Source organism: Diachasmimorpha longicaudata, chromosome 6 (genome assembly GCF_034640455.1).
Source record: "Diachasmimorpha longicaudata isolate KC_UGA_2023 chromosome 6, iyDiaLong2, whole genome shotgun sequence".
Classification (NCBI taxonomy): Eukaryota; Metazoa; Arthropoda; class Insecta; order Hymenoptera; family Braconidae; genus Diachasmimorpha; species Diachasmimorpha longicaudata.
In genome coordinates this window covers 5,907,451-5,923,890 of record NC_087230.1, presented here as the reverse complement: position 1 = coordinate 5,923,890, position 16,440 = coordinate 5,907,451, and the positions used below count along the sequence as shown (strand labels likewise).

Below are 16,440 nucleotides of genomic sequence, written 5' to 3'. Positions count from 1 at the left end.
CGGCTATTTGGCCGTGTTTTGCAATTCCACTCACATCAAATTGCGGATTATAACAGAGCCCCCTCTTTTGTTTCATTTCGTTTCAACCTCGATATTCGTGCATTGTTCAAAAAAGTCGTTAAACTTGGCTTCTGGATGAAATTTTCAACATTCTGATAATTAGCGGAGGCAAAGGGATCACTATCGTGTTATTAGTTTATCATGTATCTCGGGAGTAATGGAAATATCCCGGCGCAATGTGTGGTTGTTGCTCCGGCAAATACAATGGTACATTGTATTCAAACTTTTGTGTGAAAACAAAATTTACGGGGCTGCGGATAAACTGACAATATAGACGTAAATAGGAGAATCCCTGGCGAAAAAGGACGGACAGTGAATAGCCAAAATTCCAAATACGAAAACCACTGGTGTTGCTCTTGATGTGGTATTCGCCGGTTGTGCGAAGAGAAACATTCACTCCGAATTTCAACAGTTATCTTCCAAAAATGCATTATCATTGTCTATTATCCAGTCTAGTACATGAAGTGAAATATTCCCCAACATTACGATTTTTTTCCGTAATTATTTCTTAAAAATTACAGAACAATTAGATATTTTTTCGAACTAACGTTCTGGACTTTTCCCTAAAAGTTCACTAAAAAAGTGATTAACCTTCCGTCGTTTTTACCGAATATTGTTCTGACTGGAAGATTATGGAACAGACACGTCAGTTTTAAAGAATTTTTCTCTCCGTGTAAGCGAGCTTGAGTTTTGTCATTTTTACTATATATTTCTCTCTGTTTATAAAGAAGTAAGTTAATACCCGTAATCAAAGGACAATGGAAAAATTATCGTCGAACGATCGTCGCTAATTTTATTGAATTAGGCAACATGGGCGGAATGTACCTCCCCTCCAGATGTCCTCCTGACATTGTCTGGGATATAATGTATCCTGAAAATCTAATCGTCCTGCAGTCAGGGGGGACGAAATACACTGTCAAGAATACAGGGTATTTAGACGGTAACTCGATATCCATGTCGGGGCTTTTGCATGTGCGAAATATGTGCGCACCAGGTCTCTGTGTCTCTCTTCCTCATACGCTCTGTGCATGATACACGCGCTCGGGGTCTTGTACAAGACCCCCTTCTCGGTACGGGCACGTTCCGCCCTGCACAGCTGTCACTACAAAAACAGTTGACATCTGTAAATCCATAGACCCTCCGGAATTTCAGGAGGAGGGCCAAGTGGTCGCGATTGCGCGTGTGTATACCCCCCTGTACCTCTCGACTTCTCCATCGCACGCATACAGGTTAGCCCCGTTGAGTAAGTTAAAAGCGGAAACTGGTGTACAGGGAAGAGGGGGAGTACAAGGAAGACCCCTTGCTCAGCAGCCGGATGAGCGTCTGCAATATCCCCAGGACCCTTGTTATCCTCGTGCTTTTTTGGAAATAACGAGTGAAGAAAGACCGGAAAAGTTTTCGTATCAGCTGAAAATTTCTCCGGTTTTTATCTCTGCTTTCGAAATAATGATACTGATAAGTAGAGGGGGTTGAGGCAAAATAGACCAACTGCAAAAAAAATCACCAGGCATAACAATGAATTAGTCACTATCAGTTAATTTAATTTACGATTAATTTAGAAAGTCACGGATGGATTCACGTGAATTATTCTGATTTGTTTTTATACTTTTTTTAATGGTCCACTTTGGCCTCAGGTTCCCTGTCATCTCGGGTCCTTCTTGCTACAAATGTTTGGATGATGAACGGCGGGGGGAGGGAAATGAGAGAGAGGAGGCGACTTTGAAGACGGATCGATTCTCGACGAGCGAGTGGAGATAATTACGTTCGATTGCGAAGTACAGAGCGACTCGGTGTTTCGGGGGAGTCGTGTAATGCTGGGGCTCGTATATCAAGTAAAATACTTTCTTTGATATTTGATGACAGCCTCCAAGATACGTGTTTAGGGTTAGACGCAATCCGAGATTTAATTAGCGTTAATATCATAGAGGGAAATTCAGGGGAAGGGCTGACAGCTGAGACGATTGATTGGGTGTTTGCGAGAGTCGTCAATTGAGGGCTTTCAATGTGTACTAAAATTTCGGATGATTCCGTAATTGGCGAGCCCTCGAAATATCGGGGGGGCGAGAGTAATACGTCACAATAGTCGAGCTCTAAATATTTTGGATTCGAGTATATGATTCTCCGTTTGATTCTATTTTCGGTAATAGATAAATCTGTGAGTCAACAGTATGTCAGTTTGAATACTCTGGGGTGCGCTTTCAGAACGACGAAATGCCTTATTTGTCTCGGAAAATTCGAACCAGATGTCTTGAAACAAGAGACCGACGATTTGTACGATTTGGAGGCTATTGGTCGCCGGATGTGACCAAGTCCAATGTGAAAAATTACTGTTTCTGGAATCTCATATCGTGGACATTTTGTTTTATGTGACGTGAAAGAGCCATGTGTGAATGTCTCACGATATCCAACGCCACAATCAGCTCGAGCGAACCAGTGGACGTAATAAAAATGAGAAGAATGAATTGGAGAGCCAGCACATAATAATCCAAGAAATCTAGCCACTTTCTAGTGGTTCATCATTCATGAAATTAATTTTACGAGCTTAAAATGGAACCACACTTCCACAATTGTTTGTGAAATACGTGTCCAAAGTTGTTACCGGAAAATGCATGATACAAGCTCGAGAGATGGGAATATACACAGGTGTACAACGAGATTTTCCATGGAAATCAGGTCACACGCTTGGGAACTAGTTGAATTGCCAAACTCGAGGGGGGTTACCAAAACAGCTTAAAAAAACTTTTGAAATTCACGGATTTTGCATACAACTTGCCAAATCCGACCAAAAATGTCGATTGTTAGGGGATTAAAACTGATTTGCAACGTAAAACTACGGATGATTTATTTTCAAAATTAATCGCAAAGCATCCGAGCGCGTAGACAGCCAAATTAAGTTACAAAAAATACTTGGAATTTTTTAAAATTCTACACCTTTTTCTCGATGACCCCTTGAAATCTGAATAAACCCAGCCATGTGGATAAACGATTCCCCTAACCAGAAAATAGTCATGATAATACTGGAAGGCTCCATTGTAGCTGTACAATCACTTCAAATTTAAACAACTTTATCTACAATCGATAGTGCCGCATCGGCGGGCATTAACCCAAGTTAATTTAGTCCTCAACAAATTTACCATCGAATTAATCAAGCCACACAAAAGCGGTCACACACCATGAGGATTTCACCGTCCTACGGTATATCCCTGTCAGTGCTTCCGGTTATTTACGGAGGGAAGTTTACAATTGTTTGGCCAGTCGGTCCATTTCCGGTTTTCGTATAACTTTTTCATTCTCCCTCTCCACCTCACTCCTCCAATTGCATGCCGTCTCGCGTCACGTGGCCCAATTGACATGTTTTGGAAATTACTTCATTCCGCCTGCGATCTCAATTTATTATCGAAAAGGGCGATTGTATTTTGAGGTTAATTTCGCTCGCTGTTGGAGCATTCGAAAAATTTGCTGCTATAATTCCATCATTTTTCGAAAGTCCGCGGTTGATCGGTATTTTCCATTGTACGAATTTCAACAGAGGTCGGAATTAATTTTCATATCGTCGATGAAAGGATTTCAAACCACGCAGTCAATTTAAAAAAAACAGAGAGAAAGATTCTTCGCATTTCAACGAAGTGAATTTACGATGAAAATTCCACCGGAAAATTTCCGCTGTTTCAATGTTATGTTATTCAGAATAGTTGTGCTGGAGTTAATAATTCGGGTACATCGATGGAAGGAAAAAAATAATATCGGTAGCCTGTTCAGTTGGAAATACCACTCGTGGCAGTAGGATCCTGTGGAGATTTTCACTGGTCCAGAGGACAATACGTTACGTAGTTGACCCGAATGAGATGGCTGTTATCATGACACACTGGCCAACAATAAGGGCTGGTATAAAAATACCAGGTAGGTCACGGACAGTCGACACAGCCCTCAACCCCCCAGCGTGTACAGTACAACGTAACACAGAAGATAAAATTACAAGCGCCATCGGAACAAGGCCTATTTGCGGAGCTTTTGACAAGCCAATTTGTCGTTGTCGCTTCCAATCTCGTGATAGAGCGAACAGATTTGCAGTTGCGCTATGGCTGTGCTAATAAATTCGTTGGGCTTCACCGAAAACAACGGGAAAAAAGGAAGAGCCTCCAATGACAAAAACAAAAACGGTTTTGGCCGATTGACCAAGGGCACTCTGACTATCCTACCTCCACCCGGATCTACGGAAGATTGATTCCCGGTCTCTGTCGATCTCTCGTCGCTCGGTCGAACATGGTTTTGCAATTTGACGTTGGCTTGTTTACCCGTGCCATAAACCAGTGGAAAAAAAATGGGGGAAAATGAATGATGGATAACGCAGCAGATGACTGATGTCACAAAATAACAGCATTAATTGAATTGAAATATTAACGTACCATTTGCCAGTGTTTACAATGACATTTTGGTTATTTATCTGAAAACACTAGTGGTGTTAGAAAAAAAACTGAATAAAAATATTGGAGCAAATACTTGGTGAAAACATTAGTGGAAAACTCCACTGAACTTTCAGCAGATAATTAGAGTTAATTATGCAATAGAATTTGAATTACCTATCAAAGACCGTAATTAAATAGCCCGTAATACGGCATAGTTGAGGAACAAAAATATGGCTATCGAAAATCGGTAATGTTATACACAAAGGCAGTAGCAACTGTATTTTCTCCCGATTACAGGGATTACGATAATTACAGGTTTATGCACATGGTGGTACCTCCTTAATGCACATAGAAGTAAACCAGCGGTACAAAAGGGTCCATTCATGATCGGTTATCGATATATTTTCCTCCAGTTTTCCGTCAGGCGGCATTTATGATTGAAGTAGAGGAAAGAAGTATCAAATATCCGAGGGGAGATGCCCTTGGACCCTTGGGATGAATTATTGTAATGGAAAAATACTAATCTTTGCCTCATGTAGTCCTCTCAAAACGTGCCCGGCCATAATCTCTAGGATTTTGTACTGTAATATAGACAAAACACATTTAACGAAAAGATATACAACATAAACAACTCGAGGGTAATCGTTCGTCATAGAATTTAGTGTGAGGTACTTTGGCTTTTTCGAGGGGCACGTGCCGGCCTAATCCTAATCCGTAAGCCATATTAGACTGTAATCAACATTCTTGGGAGAAGAAGATATATCCAAGAGGAATAAATTAAAACACTTTCCACAGACGAGTGGACGGTTTCTATGGTAAAATGAATTTCCAACGGAGCATGTAATTTAAACAGTAGGCGGGTAAAAACTCTAAATCATTCCTCCACGCCCACCACCACTGACGCCAAACAGTTCACTATGCCATTTTAACAATTACATAAGCATACGTGCGTATACCGAGCAGCCAGGCATGCTAACAATTTATTTCGCCATGGAAACAAAAATATGTTATTGGAATAATTTAATGTAATGATAAACGGAGAAATAAAAATCGGTGATGGATTTAACTGCTGGGGAATAATTAACGCAATCAATGGTGAAACATGCAGAACCTTGGGTAAGGGGCAAGGAAGCTTGGAATGGTCGAACATGATTCCATTTCGGTGTGGTTTAGTGTGCACGGACTAGTGCTTGCGTTGACCACAGACATGATCTGGCTTGACGTATTATCTCTATTCTGACACGAACTTGTCACTCACTCCAGCGAAAATATCACTCCAATTACGCGCGACGGGGATTAATCCATGATACATTTATTTGTTCTTCGGAATGTCGAGTTATCCGATGCATTTGGAATTAATCTTATCTACTGATGATTCATTTGCGGAGGGGAAAAATTAGGGGCCTCTTCGATGATCTGCCAATCAAAGCAGTATTCAGTAAAAATGACGGAGCGGTTAAGCATTTGTTCTGGACTTTTTCGTAACTGTTCCGTAATTTGTACTGAGTATTGTCTTGATTAGCAGATTACGAAACAGGCACGTAATTTTTAAAGAATTTTTCCCTCCGTATCTTTCAGCATTTGTCATGAATAATTTAAAAAACAGAGATAAATATTTTTTCCAATCGTTTCCGAGGCTTTTGCAATTACTGACACGAACAATTGAATGCTCCGCAATTACTAGATTTAATACAGAGTAAAAATAATCAAGATTTCAGGCTGAAAAAAATTCTAGATGGAGGGTAAATCCATCCAAGTATTCTGAATAACTTAATTAATGAATTAATTATTCTGAGTGAATAATTGGTTGACAAAGTGGAGACTGGTGTAGCCAGTGCCAATGCACTTCTCTCTGACTTCGCAAATTCCAGAGACTGACCAACTGCTCGGTGAATCCTCGCATAGTCAAAAGTGCAAACACTGCGGTGCGACACAGTCACCGCTAACCGTTTAGTTTTCGAGTTGAAGGCGACTCTCTCAGCCACTGAAACAACAATCGTACGTGACACTGAAGAACCCCTGAGAGCCATTTCTCTTATCCAAGATGTGTGTGTTGGCTCGCCTCCTGAAATCCAACTATAACCTCCCTATTTTTTTTCTCCTCACTGTGTATACGTGTGTGTAATACCTCTTTTTTTAAAGTTTTTTATCTTTCTCACTTGCCGTGAGCTGCTGGATTGCTTTCTTCTCGTTTTTTTTTCCGGCATTCGGGGTGAATGCAGCCGGGAAACTGGATATACTCAGCAGTCATGAAGATACATCGTGTCATTTGTCTGGCTCAATAAGAAGTTCCTCGCTTCCAGCCACTTCCAATGATTAATCAAATGAGAATTTTTTACCATTTCCCTACTTTCTCCATATTAACTCGGCGATGTTTTTTATTTTTTTAATGGGGATGCATTTTCCACCGGGAACTAGGTCATTCCGTCAACTGTCCCTTAATTATGTCGAGAATTTCAGTGAAAGAGTATCTCACCCTGCGCTACAAGTACCTTTTTGTAATTGTACGACTCGTTCAATGAAATCTCCTGGGCCTCCCGGAGGAAAATTGTGCTAGTTCGTTAGTACGTTCAGCTGGTTTCCAGCCCTGAGGAAATTTCAAGTGAGACGTTCACTCGCACACGAAGTCACAAAAAACCGAAAAAAAAAGAAATGAGGGAAGAAAAAAAAGCGAGAATTCACCTAGTTTGACGTACAGTGTTGGCAGACGGATGTTTGATTTTCGGAATGAAAACAAATAAAAACAAGTCCTCGTGTCGTTATAACAAATGTTAAGGCACACATTTTCGGTATTTGCACAAGTACAGCTGTGGCACTGGATTCCTTCTATCGATGGCCCCCTTTGTCAACACATGTTCTTTGTCAAATGGGTGAGCCATTAGAATAGATCTAAACACCAAAATATATTGGAAGTCAGAAATTATTCAGGACATGACACAATTTCGATTTCTTTGGCGCCGGGATCTCACGATCTTTGCTCGAAGTATTTTACTCCAATAATCGAGAAAATTCTGTTAATTAGATGGTTAATTGTTAATGATTTTTTGTGGATTGGGAGTATTGTTTCAAAGGAATTGGAACCATTCCCGAAATACAGGGTCCTTTCCCCTCCTGCCCTTCGTGAATTCCTCGCAAACTTCACTCTCTCCCCTTCTCATGTCTCCACTCATTCCAGCACCTAGACTGCTTTCATCGAAAGACTTGAGTGAAGAGAGTCTTGACATACCTGGTAGAGCAACAGGAAGGAGCTGAAAATGCTCGCATCAGAAGTGTTGTAGAGTGAGGGTAGGCTTTTCTCAGCTGCCAAGGTTGTCAAGCTATATGTCGACACGGTTTCAAGCTGAGAAGAGATACTCGGTGGGATGCACTGCCGGGGAATTCAAGTAAGGGGGAGGCTTGTCCTTAGGTATGCCACGCATGAATATGTGGGCAATGCACAACTCATGAATGCAATAATTCAATTATTTCATACGCGTCGTCCTTCAACGGCTGCAGCGGACTATCCAACCAGAGAACGTTGGGGAAAAATCTGAATGCTTTCAATAGTTTAGGAATTTATCATTTATTCCAATGGATTTTGAAAAGTTTGGGAATTTTGGCATCTCATAACAATGTAATTGAAGATTATGCGCTCCTAATTCGCCCTAATTTTCCCTCATTTTACTCGACGATTGGAGCGGAAATTTCGGGTAATTCAAATGGAAATATCGCTTATTCGACAGTTATCGTATGTAATGCGGATATTATTGATACACATCCCAGACTTTTTGAATCTCATAACATCAATTTTACGAGAAACCCGTTGACGACCCTTTTAGTAGTCCCGGGACAGTAAAATGAATTCATTTATGACAGTCGGTCGTAAGATGAACAACTGAAACTACGGGGAGAAGTGTATAAAATCTTCCAACTTGGCTTTGAAAATTATTTTAAGACATTTACTCACTCTGTGTAGTAGGTCCTCCAGCCAGCCGCGGAAGTGTTCCTTAACGGATGGCAACGATCGACTACCCCCCGACGACCGTTAAAAGCCCTCGTAACAGACGGTTTTCAACTGAATTTCATGAATTTGTCTCCATCTCGCGAGACCGGCGCCCTTCTCAGGTCCACTAAACAAAAAGCTTTTAAGACTTCTCGACGAACATTCCTCGAGGTATCGTCGACGTTATTATTTCAACGGATGCCTTTATTTTCGTTGAAATCTGGAAAAATGATAATATCAGTCCATGCATTATTCTCCAATAAATCCGGGCTTTGCTTTTATCAGATTTCTTGACGGTATAAAAGGAAAAAACGATCAATCACTCTGTGACCATCGACATGAACGATCAAACCCTCGTGTACATTCTTCTTTTCTTGCATCTCCAGTTATTCGGGGGAATATAAGTGGAGTCATCGGTGATGGATTGAGTCAGCGACGTTGTTCTTACTCGCTGAAAATAAACTTTAATCATGGGTCATTTCCATTTGTTCATCATTCAAACTTATGTGTATCCAGTGATCACGTAGTGCTGGCATTCAATAAAATTCCAGTGAATAAATTATTTTCCATAAAATTTCCACAAATTTTCGGACAATTTCGGTCATTACTACTTAATGGAACCACAAAATTTCAATCCTTCATCGAGAATTTAATATTCTGGCGTTTATCAATTAATTATCAGCAATATAACACTCGAGTAAATGACTCTGCGTCCCGAAATAAATTAATTGAAATATTTCCACACTGATATGTGTCACCTGCATCAGTTTTTCGGGAAAGAGAAGCCGAGTGAAAATTCCGGAGTGAAGTCACAGGGTTTACGAGGCATATATAATAGGTCCGGTTGCCGTAGACCATGTAAGCTTCTCTTTGGCAAACGAGCTTTCTCACAGGAGTTGAACTGGTAACGGGAGTACCGCCCAAGGGCGTACAGCGATACGTACTGCCACCGCACCGACGTCATCATTGTCGGGCCCCAGCAACGTGTACAGCTCTGGAGAATAGAAGGCAAAGCTATACAACCCCAAGGCTCGTAAAGTGCCAGGCGAACCTTGCCCTCTACCTCTTGCCCATGGTGACCCATACAACAGTTCACATATAGTTCTCGTTTCCCGCTCTACCACCTCCCTCCATTGTGTCACATTGTCTGGAATACTCCTCCCTACACAAGTTACGTGTCTAGTTGAGCTAGATTAGGTTTTATTGCTCGACTAGCACGACACGTCGTTGCCTACTGTATAATGCCATGGCATTTATACGTTCTGGAAAATACATGCCCTTGCACTCTGTCAAGTAGTTGATCGTCAAATGATCTGATGATTTGAATTTACGATTTGGTCGAGTTAAAAACGTCTTATGATTTTTTATATTCAGGAAAATAATGATTTTTATTATTATTTAAGAGTATCTTTCTGACATGTTATAACCAGAAGAAACAGGTGATATGAGATATACCAAAAGTACATGGGAAGACTGTAAATAGAGGGAAGAGCAGGAGTCGATGGAAAACAAAGAAAACATTTGTAACATCAACGAAATAAACCGAAGGGAATTGAATATTTCGGATATATTCTTGTGAGTACAAGCAACAGAAAATATTTTCTTCTCATTCCGAGTCGAGTTTTCCAGATGAAAACCCCGAGGTGTCAAATGGAGTAAAACAAGGCCCTCATTGTCCTCAACTGTTTATTACCGGCCCTAGTCGAGTGAAATTTTTACCTCACAACACTAATCACAATTTTCTCTCGCAAAGTCGCCTTCGATTGTGGGAGCGAAATTCAGTCATCGGAATATACTTATTGATGAGTCAATTAGACCTCTCGTTATATATATTCATTAGATCGAGAGGAAAAAATGGAAATCAGTCTGTAAATTTTAAATCAACCACAATAAATTAAAGTAACGACCGAAAAATCCATTAGTACAGCGCTAATTAGCGATCCAGTGGCTAGCATTAGTTATACACATATCCGGATCTCATTTACCATGTCCCTGGGTAATGCGTACGAAGCAAATATAACCACTCACCGGGCGTAAGTCGCAGTGTCCTCTGGTAAGAGCAGAGCAGCCGTGTTATTTGAAGTCACGAGAGAGATTGCCAAGGCAATCGTCCAGCGGCACATCACCAGCTATTCTCCGTAATATCCCCCTGATAATTATTGCCAATAGGCGTGAATACCCTTTCGGCATAATCAGGCTTTATCTCACTTCCATTCACTGAAAAATAAATAGAGTGTAATAAATTCAGAGGAATTAAATTTGACTTTTAAAAAGTCTGATCGATGCCGCGGCTGTTGTAACGCACCATTGAGAATGAAAAAAATAAAAGTCGAGGTGAAAAAAAATTCAGTGAGTAAAAATGAAGAGGAGAAATTGGACACACGCGTGCAGCAGAAATGACTGAGAGAGTGCGTGCCTGTCGCGCGTTATTATTATTCCGAGGGATTGCCTTAGATCAACACAGCACTAACTAGGGGACTATATCCACATGGAATTTCTTTTGATGCCGTTAATAGAATTTTCATATAGACCACTTGGAGCACAAGCCAACAGCCCATATCATGTTAAAAAAAAAAGCCTCAACTTTTTTTTTTATGAATAAAAACGTACGAACACCTGTGCCGGACGTGTTCCACATTTCCTCAAAAATTGAGGAAAAAGTGGATTAAAAACCAACGAATTTTGCCGGTTGTGTTGGGGACATTTGGTGTCAAGTGGAAATTCGGATTTCGTTTGATAGTTATTTTTATGATGGAGTCTTCTCTGTCTGTAGCCGGCGTTTCAAAGAACTCATCACCGATGGGAGTCTCTTTCCTATATTTAAACAGTAAAATTTTCCCAGCAAATCTGTCAGCAAAACACTCGCTGATGCACTTAGCAAGTCATCTGGACGTCACTAAAAGGGGTAATGAAGAGGAGTGTAAAAACGGTATTTAGTTGTCTTCAATTTATCATGGTATCGTCACTGCGAAGATAATGGAATAGTCAAGACCTCGAAATAAGAATTGATACCTTTATGGAGTGGATTGCCGACGATACCCGGAGTAACGAGGTAAGCCAACATTATTGATGCGATAAGAATATAGTTTGAAAGATGAAGGGGCGTTAAGTGAGTCGCTGACGTCGGGAATAAATTTTCCGAGCCAAGGATGAATAAATCATTATTGGTAGCTCCATGGGAAAAATATATATCCGAGGATGAATGTCGTAACTGGGGCACATTAAGCATAAATTGAATCAAATCTGTGACTTTTATTGCCGCAAACGAGTTATGTACATCTGGCTCTTGAAGCCAGTAACCACTGATGAAAATTCCCTCCACAAAACCACGTGAGAACCGTGACATTTGCCGTATCACGAGTTTAATTCACTCGATTATTCCCCAGAACTGTGGTGCATAAAAATTAGTTTATGGAAATGAAAAAATAAGACGAGAGAAAATATTTACCCAATTGGGTCCCCTCCGGCTACCAGTTAAAAGTCTAGTGGCCCTATCCATATGAAAATTCGTCGATGGAGTGAAATTTAGTGTCTTGCGTCCCCTCTGTTCAAAAAAAAATCTACAGAATCAACCTGGGCTCATTAAACAATCGAGCGCCTAAGCAAATAGTAGAAAAACCTAAGAACACACTGAAAAAAAGTGGAAACATCCTCGTGACTAGTAGTAGCAGTGTTGGCCACCCATGTAGCTATGATTTTGGGTCCTCCCCTCGACATCTTCTCAATTGAAAAATGCTCATTGCGCAGAGGGAAAAAAAACTTCCGCCGGCAGAAGAGAAAAAAATATCGGGGGAAGAAAAAATCCAACGCTCGTTACCATAAATGAAGCGCAAACAACAAATAAATTTATTAATTTCAGAACGTTAAGGATTTTTTTTCCTGTACACGAATTTTTAATTTACCGGTAAGGAAGATTCCGTGGGGTATGTCCGCCTGGAGAAGTCAGCTGTAGACATTTTCCAAGGATAATAGGACCCATTTGTCACAATCGATTAGCGAAAAACGGTGATACCCTCTTGATTACGAACAATCAAGTGAATCAACGCTGTTCTCGTATCGAGTATCTCTGAAATTCGATACTAATCGAGTACTCAGGAGCCCCTCTAAACGATACATATCCCACAGAGATATTGGGTGGTTCTGGTGAGCCCCAGCGCGGAATCAATTACGTCCGTCGTAGAGCGGTAAGCAGTAATACTTAAGCCAGCCGATCAATCACCAAGTACAGAGTTGAACAGGTCTTCCCGTATGACTCCAGTCGCTAAGTAATGCCAGTGATTGATTGGCCGGCTTAATATTACTCGGCGCTTTGGGATATTGTAGTCTTATGTCAATATTGATTCTAGCTGATGTATTCCGGTTATAACTTTACGGCTTAAGCCAGCATATATTCTCGATCTCTGAATTGATGATCAGTGAATTTTTTCAATTTACTGAAACAGAACAGCGTGACGGAGAGAAATATTCAGTAAAAATTACGGCATGATTTATACCGTCTGCAAACAAAAATTTTACGTCCACCAGTTTTTATGGACATTTTAATTCCACGAAATTCATAAAAATACTCCTCGTCTTCTTCTCATTTTGTTTCTAAAAAATACCGATTTTAATTGAATATAAAAATCTACATTTCTCATTTTCAGGTCTCTCATTATCCGCTGGAACTTCCAGCCAAATATTCCACAAAATAAGAGTAACAATCCCGGTCTGCGAAGATGCAAATTCAATTGCTCTCAGCCAACGCAAGACTGCAAGCCGAATTTGAATCATCAAATTATTTTCCATACCTTCGATAACAGTATTTCATCCTGTTTACTCTAATGGGCAAGCGATTTACCCGCACTTTTGGCATTACTTTAATGCCCGAGATAACGATAGCCGTCCACACCCACGAGAGTGTGTTATGCTGGAATATATCCGAGGATGTCGATGCACGTTTGGTGGTCGGGTATGTTATATCTGGTATGGCCACGTTGCACTCCTCTCGACTCGCGAGGGAAAAAAAACCAGTGTCATACAGCGCATGAGTACTTACTGAAAATAAAATCTAATTGCACCCTCCCTTTCCTCCCTCCTCCCTCCACCCAACCCCTGTATTATCAACACACCAAAAAGATTAAGAAATACAACTCGAAAGAAAAAGAAAGTGTTGAAACTTAAACTGAGGAGTAAAAAAAAATTCATACTACTTTGTGGATGAAAGTAGGGGTGAAAGACTATATTATAGGTATGGAAAGCACACAATTTCTTTATGGAAAAGTTTTGCTGCGGTAGGAAATGAAAAAAAGAAAATGGCGAGGATAAAAATAAAAGTGCAACATTGCTGAAACACGAGAAAAAGTTACAAATGGGCAATAAGCAGATTGGATTCGCCTAAGCCAACCGTATACCGAGAAATGTAAAGGCTTTGCCAAATATGAACAGCCACGAAAAAGGAGCATCGAATGTACTACACACTGTATCTCTGGTTATGTGTTTATATTACATCCAGAATCTACCCAGGCGTATATTCCAGTTGGAGTGCATGGGTGCATACACCATGCATTCGACCGAGTTTAGCCTGCACTGGACGCATCCCAAAATCCTGGACTCACTGTGAAATAACATGAAGTACCGAGGCGATGATGAAAAAAAAACCACAGTTTCAATTACTTAAATATTATGCGGAGTACGTCAGTAATCCTTGAAATATATTATTGTGGGTCATCAGGAAAAATTCAAGGAAGGAGACGGAAAATGTAAAATATATTCAGTACGTGGAATCGTCCCAAATGATGGGGTTTTAGAAGGAATTGTTCCATTGGAAATCCGTTACTCAGATTTCAAAAAATTCCCACACTCTTCAATTATTATTACGTAATGCTAGAAAATGCGGTCAAAAGGATGTTTCAGGACTCGGTGTCAAACAGTATAATTTCGAAGCGAAGGTGGTGTAGGTGTCATGGACCCCAGAGGCTTGCCTTAAATTCCGCGGAACCATTTATAGGCCCATTTCTTGAACTCTGGCCCCCATTCCCAGTGGTTGTATTATACCAGCGCCTCGACAGGTATAAGGTAATGCACTTTGGTCTGCATGTCCATGTCTCTCGACTTGTACTTATTTTCCTCAGCATTTGACTTCACTTCCCACCTTATTCACGTTATTTAAAGGAACGCCCGCGATGTTAAATAAAATCATGGCTTCTCCGAGACTGCATTTGCCCCTTGTTCGAGGTATCTCCAGTCAATTATATACCCGTATTTGTTGCTCCTCGACAAGTACCGTTTTGTTAGCTCCTGGATGACATCTCTCGGGACATTGAGAGCCCCGAACACTTGTAGATGAACATCGGGTGAATAAAAAACGAGTAATAAGTGGTGAATTGGGATCAAGAAATTTTCACTCTCCAGATGCTGCTCAACGGGATCATCAACTGGTTGCAGTACCAATGGGAGGAAATAATACGTTGAAAAGTGTTCAATACAAGTAGCCGGGGAATTCCATTCTGTCCAACGTATACCAATCCCCGATATCGCGTGTGTCCACCAGTTTGACGTGCCTCTGGCTTGTTTTATTCATGACCAACCTTTTGCGATCGCAGGAGCCGGATCACCAGGCGATCCACATACACACGAAATATTCCAATGGGTTTAACAGCCCGACAATGTTTGACTCGACATTGAAATTCTTCAGTTGATGGTTGGAAAAATTATACCCACCGAGTTTGGACGATACGAAGTTTATGAAACTTTTCATAATTTTTAATCCTTAAATTGTAGATCAGAAATAAGTCAATTAATTAAGGGAGGATTGATTGAGGGCCATGAATAATTAAAGCACGGCTGAATTATATTTCAATTATCATTGATAGGCGTATCATTGTGGGTAATAAATTATTCAGATGTCGGAGGCATTTGAAAATGGAAAATAGTGGTTCTTGATAGCTTTCTTCGATATACAAAATTCCACAGCTACTGATATATGCGCCCACGAGGACTTTCACTGCGGGGTCCTCATAGAAAAGTTTCCGTGAAGTGACACTGTTGTATACCTGCCCTTCATGGAGTCCATCTCATGCTTGCAACTTCAGGAATGTAAAACACTCGTAACTTGAGTCCTCTTCTCCCTGTACTGCACCATTCTTCGGACTAAATTTTACTTCCTGCTTTTGGAGTTGATGTTTCCGGCCGATTTCCATATAAAACTGGTGGAATTTTTTCCTTACTTCAATGGAGAACTGACTTTTCATTGGAATTGTTCACCTAATTGCATTTTCTGGAAAATGATGGGACCCGTAAAGAACAGCTATTATCACCTTGGCCGTGCCATCCGTCCTCCATTCCCAAACACTTTCAGAGATGCCATCACTTCATAGCGCCAGATGCTACGGTTACACCGTACCATTTTACGCTGTCAAGTTGAACATAAAGTTTTGTTACTGTCTTATCCCACACTTCAGTTAATTCCTCTCACAAATTAAATCTATCAAAAAGATAAGGCAGGAAACATCTAATTTGGATATTCATTAGAATGAAATTGAGTCGTTTCTGCGCGGTTTCCGCAGCTGTTACGGGGTTTAAGGAAATTTAATTTATTCCTAATTAAAAATGGGAACGAGTGGTCTATTTTCATGTTTCCGGGGACATATTTAGGCCGATTTGTTAGTGACATGGCAACAATATAAATACTGATGTCTCCAGGACGTCAGAATTGGAAATATTTTTCTGGCATTTTTGGAAAACTTCACAAATTTAAAAATAGAAAAAGGGCGAGAAGTGCCTTCATTCCAGTTGGCGGACATTTACGTTCTAGTTTTATCTTTCTTATCTGCAACCTCACCTCCACCCGCATCATAGCTCTGTATTAGCATTGGTATTCACGTATTATTTTCATTCGATCTCCCCACACAGTCCCTGGACGACGAGGGGTCCACTTCTAGTCTGTGCAACCACCACATCGTGTATTTGCAATTCTGATATCCAGTGATAACGCATTCCATCCCCCCACATACC

At 40.6% G+C, this 16,440-nt stretch overlaps 1 long non-coding RNA gene across 1 annotated transcript; it reads right to left on the bottom strand.

The window, feature by feature from the left end:
• Nucleotides 1-7,968: 7,968 nt before the first annotated feature.
• On the bottom strand, nucleotides 7,969-10,799 carry LOC135163399 (uncharacterized). The gene is made up of 3 exons (XR_010299113.1): nucleotides 10,477-10,799; nucleotides 8,413-8,668; nucleotides 7,969-8,346 (listed from the first exon to the last, which is right to left on the bottom strand). It is a non-coding gene; the product is annotated as an uncharacterized LOC135163399 (long non-coding RNA).
• Between the last annotated feature and the right edge of the window lie 5,641 nt (nucleotides 10,800-16,440).